This window comes from Lycium ferocissimum, chromosome 6, assembly GCF_029784015.1.
Source record: "Lycium ferocissimum isolate CSIRO_LF1 chromosome 6, AGI_CSIRO_Lferr_CH_V1, whole genome shotgun sequence".
NCBI lineage: Eukaryota > Viridiplantae > Streptophyta > Magnoliopsida > Solanales > Solanaceae > Lycium > Lycium ferocissimum.
The window spans coordinates 15245340-15254268 of NC_081347.1; positions in this window are offsets into that span (position 1 = coordinate 15245340).

Genomic DNA, 8929 nt, shown 5'->3' on the forward strand with positions numbered 1-8929 from the left:
ACCAAATGTGTTAGTTTTTATGGGGTTTCTTTTATATCATTTATATGTTAATGATGATTCTATCAACTCTTCATGCTTTAATGTCTCTTGATGGTTGCAAACATTATTTGTGTGCCTAAGTACTTTCACTTTGCTTGAGAAAGAAAGTGAAAGTTAGGAAAAGAGTTAGATAGCAAGGATTTGGGTCATTAAGCCCATCTAATAGCTTGAGCTAGAGATAGGAAAGCTAACTTGTAGCATAATAGGTGTTTACATTCTCCACATTCTAAGGCTTGAGAAAGCTTAGTAATGATATTTATCTATTTGGTTGAAATACTTTTGATAAAATTACTTAGCCAATTGTTAATCGCATTTAGACACTTAAAGAGGTTGAATTGAGATCCACTCGCATTACTTTCCATTGGAACTGCAACCTTAGTCCCTTTTACCAATAATCTATATCTTATAACAACAACTCTTAGTCATTAGTGAATAAAAATCAAACTAATTACTATTATATTCTCCTCGCCCTTGAAATATAGACTAATAGTTGAGCGTTACACTTAACAAGTATATTTCTTCATTGTATTCTCTGTGGGATTCGACCCCAACCTTGTTGGGTTCTATATTTGACAACAACTGCTTACTCCTAATATTAAAGGGGTAATTTGGCCATATCATATACCACTAATTAATTTCAGTTTTTCATACATATAACATTGGAGGAATTCTTTTTAGTGGAAGCAAATCAGATGGATATTCTAATTGTAAGTGTTACACCTCGTAGTTTTATACCTTAAGATTCGTTAGGTGTTAGCCGCCCAATTGTAGACACTGGGGTCATGTTCTAGGATGTATGAGATTATACATGCCTATCTTATAGTTATGACGGTTTAAGTTCATATACTAGGTCATGGAAGGATTTGAGAGCAAGTAAATTAAGGAAATTAAGTTTGTTGGAACTTTGGAGAAAAGATGGGCAAGGTTTCGTATGATAATTTTGGTCTAAATAGGGAAAAGAATATCTTTTAGTACATGAAGATTTTTGAGGTAAAGTAAAAGCCTAAAATGAAGTTCATGAAGTCTAGTTTCCAACGCAACAAACCGCTCATCGATATGACATCAGAGTAGAGAGTTATGGACGTTACAAGTTAGGCCGGCGGAGCAGAGACGCGCAGCTATAGTGCGCGAATGCGCCAGCTACAGTGCTCGACACGCTAGCTACGGCATTAAAATTTTTAGGGTCGGTGGAGCCGACCTTGGCAAGTATAAAAGGACCCCTTTTGGTTATTTTTGGGTCATTTCCCAACTCTAGACCCTTCCACAACATGCACATATATTTCTACAAATCTAGAAACCTCTCCAAACATATTCTAACATATTTCCCAGCCTAAACCAAGGATCAAAGTGAAGGTTAAAGTGGTTATGGGTTCCAAGTGAGGTCTACACTTGTCTCCTCTTCTTGAAGATGTTTGGGTGAGTATTTTTAAGGTAGAGTAACCCCGGAATTGAAGTGTTCTTGAATTTTGAGGTGATATTTCATCTTAGTTTCATGTTTATGATTTTATTTGGTAGTTATGTTAAGATTTGAGGATAAGAAATGGGAGGAAAAGTTCAAATATACATTTGATGATATTTTGAGTTGTGAATTAACTTGAGTTATAATTATTAGCATGTTTTGAGCATAATCTTGTTATGAGGGATAATAATGATGTTAAGGAATTGCCTTATACAAGTGTATAAGGGGTTGTATGAAATTATTATTATGGATTGATTATGAAAAGAAGTTTTGGGATTGAATTGAGTATAATTTGAGTGTAATCTTTTGATTATTTAATTGTTGATGTTTTATTGTGCTTTGGGAGTTGTTTTGAAGATTGGAGGAGATAGAAGATACAAGGGAAATGCTGTCCAATTTTCTTTAGCTTACCAATTAATCTAATTTGACCTTGTAAGCGTTTCAATGACTTACCCTTAGGGCGAATCATCTTGAATGTAGATTTACAAGCTCGGACGGATAAGCATTGAGTAGTTAAGGAGACCCAAAAGGTATGTTAAGGTTGTTCCTTCTTTTCTTGGAATGATTCCATATATGGTAAAAAAATGTAATGAACCTTATGACTAGGGATTTGTCAAAGTAGATCTTGTCATATTATTGCATAGTTTACGAGTGTTATGTTATTCTTTTCGAGGGGCCATATCTCCTCCCTATGTCCTTGAGTTTTTAGAGAGACAGAAGAGGTATGTTATAGTATCAGTATTTTCAGCATATGTATGATATGCATATATTTTCTTTGACTTTACTGCTACTTGGTCGATGAGACACTTTCTTTTGCACGGCCTACGGGTCGGTGAGACGGACATTTCTCGGCCTACGGGTCGGTGCACGACGGGTCGGTCTGGCCGACGGTTAGTCAAATTTTACGGTTGCCGTCGCTTGGTCGAGTGAGATATATAATAGAATTATTTTGCATTTTATATGAGACAGGCCAGGTGAGATATTTCGGGCATCTTTTGGCCTCCAGATTGTATTGTTTCAATTCAGTTTCAGTTATCGCTTGCCTTAAATACTCGGTACATTATTTCGTACTGACGTCCTCTTTTTTTGGGGTCGATGTATTCATGCCTGCTGGTAAGGATCCACATACCGATAGATCACCCCAGTAGGCAGGATCTGATATCATTTGATTGGTGAGCTCCCTTTTTGTTCAGAGTTGCTAGGTCTTTGGAGTCTCTCTCTTTTGATTACAGTTGGCTGAGGCCGAGGCCCCTATCCCACTATGGTACAGTCATACTTTCCCTAGCCTTATAGATCAGTCTTGTATATAGTATGTATGTGTGATAGCCTTGTCGGCTTGTATATGCCTTGTCGGCTTGTATATGTTTGTTGGCTACTGTTGGTTTTGTACAATCAAAGTAGCTGCCTCGTGTCTTGCTCGGTTGTGTATATATATTTTGGGAGTGTGTGGGTTCGAGACGAGTATATATATATATATATATATATATATATATATATATATATATATATATATATATATATATATATATATATATATATATATATATATATATATCAATAGATTTAGACATTATCGATTTAAGTTAGGGGGTTACTCCCCGGAGTTTCGAGATTTAGAGTGGTTTCGCTCGGGCCTAGTTTGGCATCGAGTCTCGTCCTTCTCCCGATTTGGGGTGTAACAAACTTGGTATCGGAAGCGAGTCCGTCTCCGGGAAGTCTACAAGCGTTGTCTAGTAGAGTCTTGTTTATAGATGTGTTGTGCACTACATCATATAAACAAGAAGCTACAGGGCTTTTAGGAATTGGTTACCTTTCTTTCAGATCTAAATCGTGTTGTAGAGCCAAGTCATAGGAGATTTGAGTTGAACTTACCCTTCTATATTTGTACACAGCTATGTCGGTAACTAAGAAGGTTGTGGCTAACCGGAGAGGTGATACGGCGGTTGGTAAAGGGAGCGATAGGAGCACACACGACCGGCGAGGCCCGGTTTTGAGGGCCGAGGGTGAGACCTTATTCCGGCCATCATCGACGGCTCACCGCTCGAGGAGCTCCCCGAGAGAGCGGTACCTCGTGCCCTCCCGCGCCGACAAGACCGGGATCTTGGGAGGCGGTGCACTTATTGACTCGGCTCATGACAAACGGGAGGCAGTCGAGAGCACCTGTTCTTTGGAACAGTGACCACTAATGGGTCCAACAATTCGAGGGTTCGTGAGTTCTTAGCACTTGACCCCCTAGAGCACTCAGGGGCTATACGGGATGAGGATCCGTAGAACTTCGTCGATAACCTTCAGCGTATTTTCAGGGTCATGCATGCTACCGAGATCGAGGCAGCAAAGTTAGCGGCTTTCAAGCTTCGTGATATAACGGTCTTATGGTATGAGAGAGCATGCCAGAGGTCCTGAGGCGCCTCCCGCGCGTTGGTCTAAGTTTTCAGAGGCCTTTCTTGATCAGTATTTACTATTGGAGATACGAGAGGTGAGGGTAGATCAGTTCTTGACTATCCAGCAAGGTAGCTCCAGCGTTCATGATTATTGCCTCCGATTTGATTCCTTGGCCAGATATGCTCCATCCTTCTTTGATTCATCGAGGGCCGAGTTCGCGATTCATATCGGGTTTGCACCCCGATTATGTTGAGGCTTGTACCACTGCGGCAGTGAACGATAATATGGACCTTGCTCGTATCCAGGCATTCGCACAAAACTGCGAGGATCGTAGGCGTCAGCGGCGGGCGGCTGAGAGCATGGAGAGGGAGTATCATAAGAGGGCTAGGACTACTGGTCAGCAGGGTGAGAGTAGGGGGAGTTTCAGACCCCAGTACCAGGGTAGGCCATTTAGGCCACCATCAGCTCAGTCTCAGGGATACAGATCAGGGTATTATATTCACTTATGACCGGGGAGAGAGAGAGGGATTCCGTACGTCCGGTCATGCGATGAAGAGAGGGTCCGGGATGGGCTAGATCACTACCACAGCAGTGTGGCAATTGTGGTAGAGCGCACTATGGGCGATGTCAGTATGGGTCGAGGGCTTGTTATACTTGTGGCAGCCCAGATCATTTCAAGAGGGACTGCCCACAAGGGAGACCTACTGGTATGGCGCAGCCGACGGGTTCTATAGGGTCGTCATCGTCCGTTGTGCGTCCTCAGGCGCGGGCCTCGACTTCGGCAACGAGAGATGGGGAGGAGCTTGCGAGGCGGGGGGCTCGAGGCTCGCATCTATATCTTGGCGGTCGTCGGGACTTGGAGTCCTCGCTAGACGTTGTGATGGTACGTTGACGATCCGTTCATATAACGTTTACGCGTTAATAGATCTGGGGTCCAATTTATCCTATGTCACTCCCCTTATTGCGGGAAAATTCGGTATAGCGACAGAATTGTTAAGTGAACCATTTTCTGTGTCTACACCTGTTGGTGAACCTGTTATTGCTAGGAAGATTTATCATGGTTGTTCTATAGTTGTTTGTGGTCGTCAGACCATATTATGAGATCTTATAGAATTACAGATAGTCGACTTTGACATCATTATAGGGATGGATTGGTTAGCTTCTGTTTATGCTAATGTGGGATGTTAGATGAAGAGACGTCACGTTCTACTTCCCGGGGGAACAAGTTCTGGAATGAAAAGGTAACACGGCTTCGCCGAGAGGTAGGTTTATCTCCTATCTCAAGGTGAAGAAGATGATTTCGAAAGGTTGTATCTATCATATAGTTCGAGTTCAGGATACAGAAGCAGAACCGCGAACTCTTCAGTCCATTCCTGTAGTTAATGAGTTCCCAGATGTGTTTCCAGATGAGCTTCCAGGTCTCCCACCGGAGAGAGAAATTGACTTCGCTAGAGATGTACTACCGGGTACTCAGACGATATCCATCCCTCCTTATAGGATGGCCCCTGCTGAGTTGAAGGAGTTGAAGGAACAGTTGAAGGATCTACTGGATAAGGGCTTTATCAGGCCCAGTACGTCACCGTGGGGAGCCCCAGTACTGTTCGTGAGAAAGAAGGATGGTTCACGACGGATGTGTATCGACTATAGGCAGTTGAATGAGGTGACAATTAAGAATAGGTATCCACTTTCGAGGATAGATGATTTATTTGATCAACTGCAGGGTGCTAGATATTTTTCGAAGATAGACTTGAGGTCAGGTTATCACCAGGTCAGGATCAGAGGGAAGGACATTCCGAAGACAACATTTAGGACTAGATATGGTCATTTCGAGTTCCTTGTTATGTCTTTCGGGTTGACTAATGCTCCAGCTGTATTCATGGACCTGATGAATCGTGTATTCAGACCCTTCCTAGACCTGTTCATGATTGTGTTTATAGACGATATTCTGGTTTATTCTCGATCAGAGACTGAGCATGCAGATCATTTGCGTGCGGTACTCAGAGTCCTTCAGGACCAGAAGTTGTATGCGAAATTCTCCAAATGTGAATTCTGGCTAAACTCTGTGGCTTTCCTAGGGCATATTATTTCAGATGAGGGCATCAAAGTGGATACTCAGAAGATAGAGGCTGTGAAGACTTGGCCTCGACCCATGACGCCGACAGAAGTTCGTAGTTTTCTGGGTTTAGTAGGGTATTACAGAAGATTTGTGGAGGGCTTCTTCTCTCTTTTTGCCCCCGTTGACGAAGTTGACTCGGGCGACCAACTTCCCTGGACGGATGCTTGCGAGCGGAGTTTTCGGGGTTGAAGGATAGGTTGACTTCGGCCACCGATCTGGCGCTTCTAAAGGGATCGAAGGGTTATACTGTCTATTGTGACGCTTCGAGGGTTGGATTGGGTTGCGTATTGATGCAGCACGGCAAGGTGATTGCTTACGCTTCTATACAGCTCAGGAAGCACGAGAAGAACTACCCGACTCACGACCAAGAGTTAGTAGCCGTGATTCATGCACTCGAAATCTGGAGACATTACTTATATAGTGTTCATGTTGACATCTATACAGATCATAAGAGTCTTCAGTACATCTTCAAGTAGAAGGAGCTAAACTTACGACAGAGGCGGTGGTTAGAATTGCTGAAAGATTATGACGTTGATATTTCATACCACTCAGGGAAAGCGAATATAGTAGCGGATGCCCTTAGCCGCAAATCTATGGGTAGTTTAGCATACTGCAGGGGAAAAAAAGAGTTGGCTCGTGAGTTTCTTCGACTAACCAATTTGGGGGTCGAGTGATAGATTCGAGAGATACGGGAGTTACTATTTTGACTACGGCAACATCGTCCTTAGTAGGCGGGGTAAAAAGGGCGTCGGTATGAAGACCCTTCATTGACCCGTTACAAGGATACGGCTCCGCGAAAAGAATAAATCTCCATTCGGGATTACTGGAGATGGAGTCCTCAGGTATCGAGGTAGGTTGTGTGTTCCCGATATTGCGGGGTTATGTCAAAAGATTATGGCGGAGGCTCATTGATCTCGCTATTCTATCCATCTAGGGTCAACAAATATGTACCGCGATATCAAAGAGGTTTATTGGTGGAATGGAATGAAGAAGGATATAGCGAAGTTCGTAGCCGAGTGTCTAATGTCAACGGGTGAAGATTGAACATCGAAGCTCGGCGGAATTATTGCCGGGCTATGGAGATTCCGACTTGGAAGTGGGAAGTAGTTAATATGAATTTCATTTCGGGCCTACCCGGTCTCAGCTAAGGTTTAATTCTATATGGGTAATTGTTGATAGACAGACAAAATCAGCACATTTTCTGTCGGGACTACTTACTCGCCGAGAATTGTGCGAAGCTTTATATTAAGGAGATAGTCCGAATTCATGGTGTTCCTGTATCCATTATCTCCGACAGGGGTGTGCAGTTTGCGGTAAACTTTTGGAAATCCTTTCAGGAGGGTTTAGGGACTCAAGTGAATCTTAGCACAGCATTTCACCCCCAGATAGACGGACAGGCTAAGCGCACTATTTAGACCCTTAATGATATGTTAAGGGCATGTGTGCTAGATTTTGGAGGTAATTGGGATGATCATTTACCGCTTATTGAATTTGCGTACAATAATAGTTACCACTCCAGTATTCAGATGGCCCCATATGAATCTTTATATGGGCGAAAGTGTAGATCACCAATTGGATGGCTTGAAATGGGAGAGACGAAATTAGTAGGGCCAGATGTAATCCAGCAAGTGGTGGAGAAAGTTAAGCTTATTCAGGATCGATTATTAATAGCCCAAAATCGACAGAAGTCTTATGCGGATAATTGTCGATGAGACTTGGAGTTCCAAGTTAATGACTGGGTATTCCTGAAGGTGTCGCCGATAAAAGGCGTTATGAGATTTGGCAAGAAAGGTAAGCTTAGGCCTCGATACATCAGACCTTACAAGATTGTACGCAAAGTAAGCCAAGTAACCTATGAGTTAGATCTACCTTCAGAATTGAGGACAGCCCATCAAGTCTTTCATGTGTCAATGCTTCGTAAGTGTGTTGGAGATCCTTCTAGAGTGGTACCTGTGAATGATGTCCAGATCACTGAGCAACTATCCTACGAAGAAGTTCCCATTGCAATCCTGGATAGACAAGTTCGGAGGCTAAGAACTAAAGATGTAGCCTCAGTTAAAGTTCCCTAGAGAAACAATAATAGGGAAGAAATGACTTAGGAAGCTGAGGAAGATATGAAGTCCGGGTATCCACACTTGTTTCCACTCCCAGAAGAAGTTCAGACAAAGACTATTGTCTTCAGGTGCGTAATGCTTTCCCTCCTTATAGTTACTTGGTCGTGTGGGGCCATTAATCTTGTTGTTATTGTAGCCCTGTGAGGCACTGTATATTTTGGGTTGTTGTGACATGATAATAGTGGTACAATTACAGGGGAAACTCTGGCGAAATTTTCATAGAATTCCCAAGAGTTTAACATTCGAGGACGAATGTTTCTAAGGGGGGAGGAATGTTACACCTCGTAGTCTTGTACCTTGAGATTCGTTAGGTGTTAGCCGCCTAATTGTAGACACTGGGGTTATGTTCTAGGATATATGAGATTATATGCGCCTATCTTATAGTTATGAGGGTTTAAGTTCATGTACTAGGTCATGGAAGGATTTGAGAGCAAGTGAATTAAGGAAATTAAGTTTGTTGGAACTTTGGAGAAAAGATGGGCAAGGTTTCGTATGATAATTTTGGTCTAAATTGGGGAAAGAATATCTTTTAGTATATGAAGAGTTTTGAGGTAAAGTAAAAGCCTAAAATGAAGTTCATGAAGTCTAGTTTCCAACACAACAAACCGCTCATCGATATGACATCGGAGTAGAGAGTTATGGACGTTACAAGTTAGGCCGGCGGAGCAGAGACGCGCAGCTACAGTGCGCGAACGCGCCAGCTACAGTGCGCGACGTGCTAGCTACACTGCCCGAAATTTTTAGGTCGGTGGAGCCGACCTTGACAAGTATAAAAGGACCCCTTTTGGTCATTTTTGGGTTATTTCCCAACTCTAGACC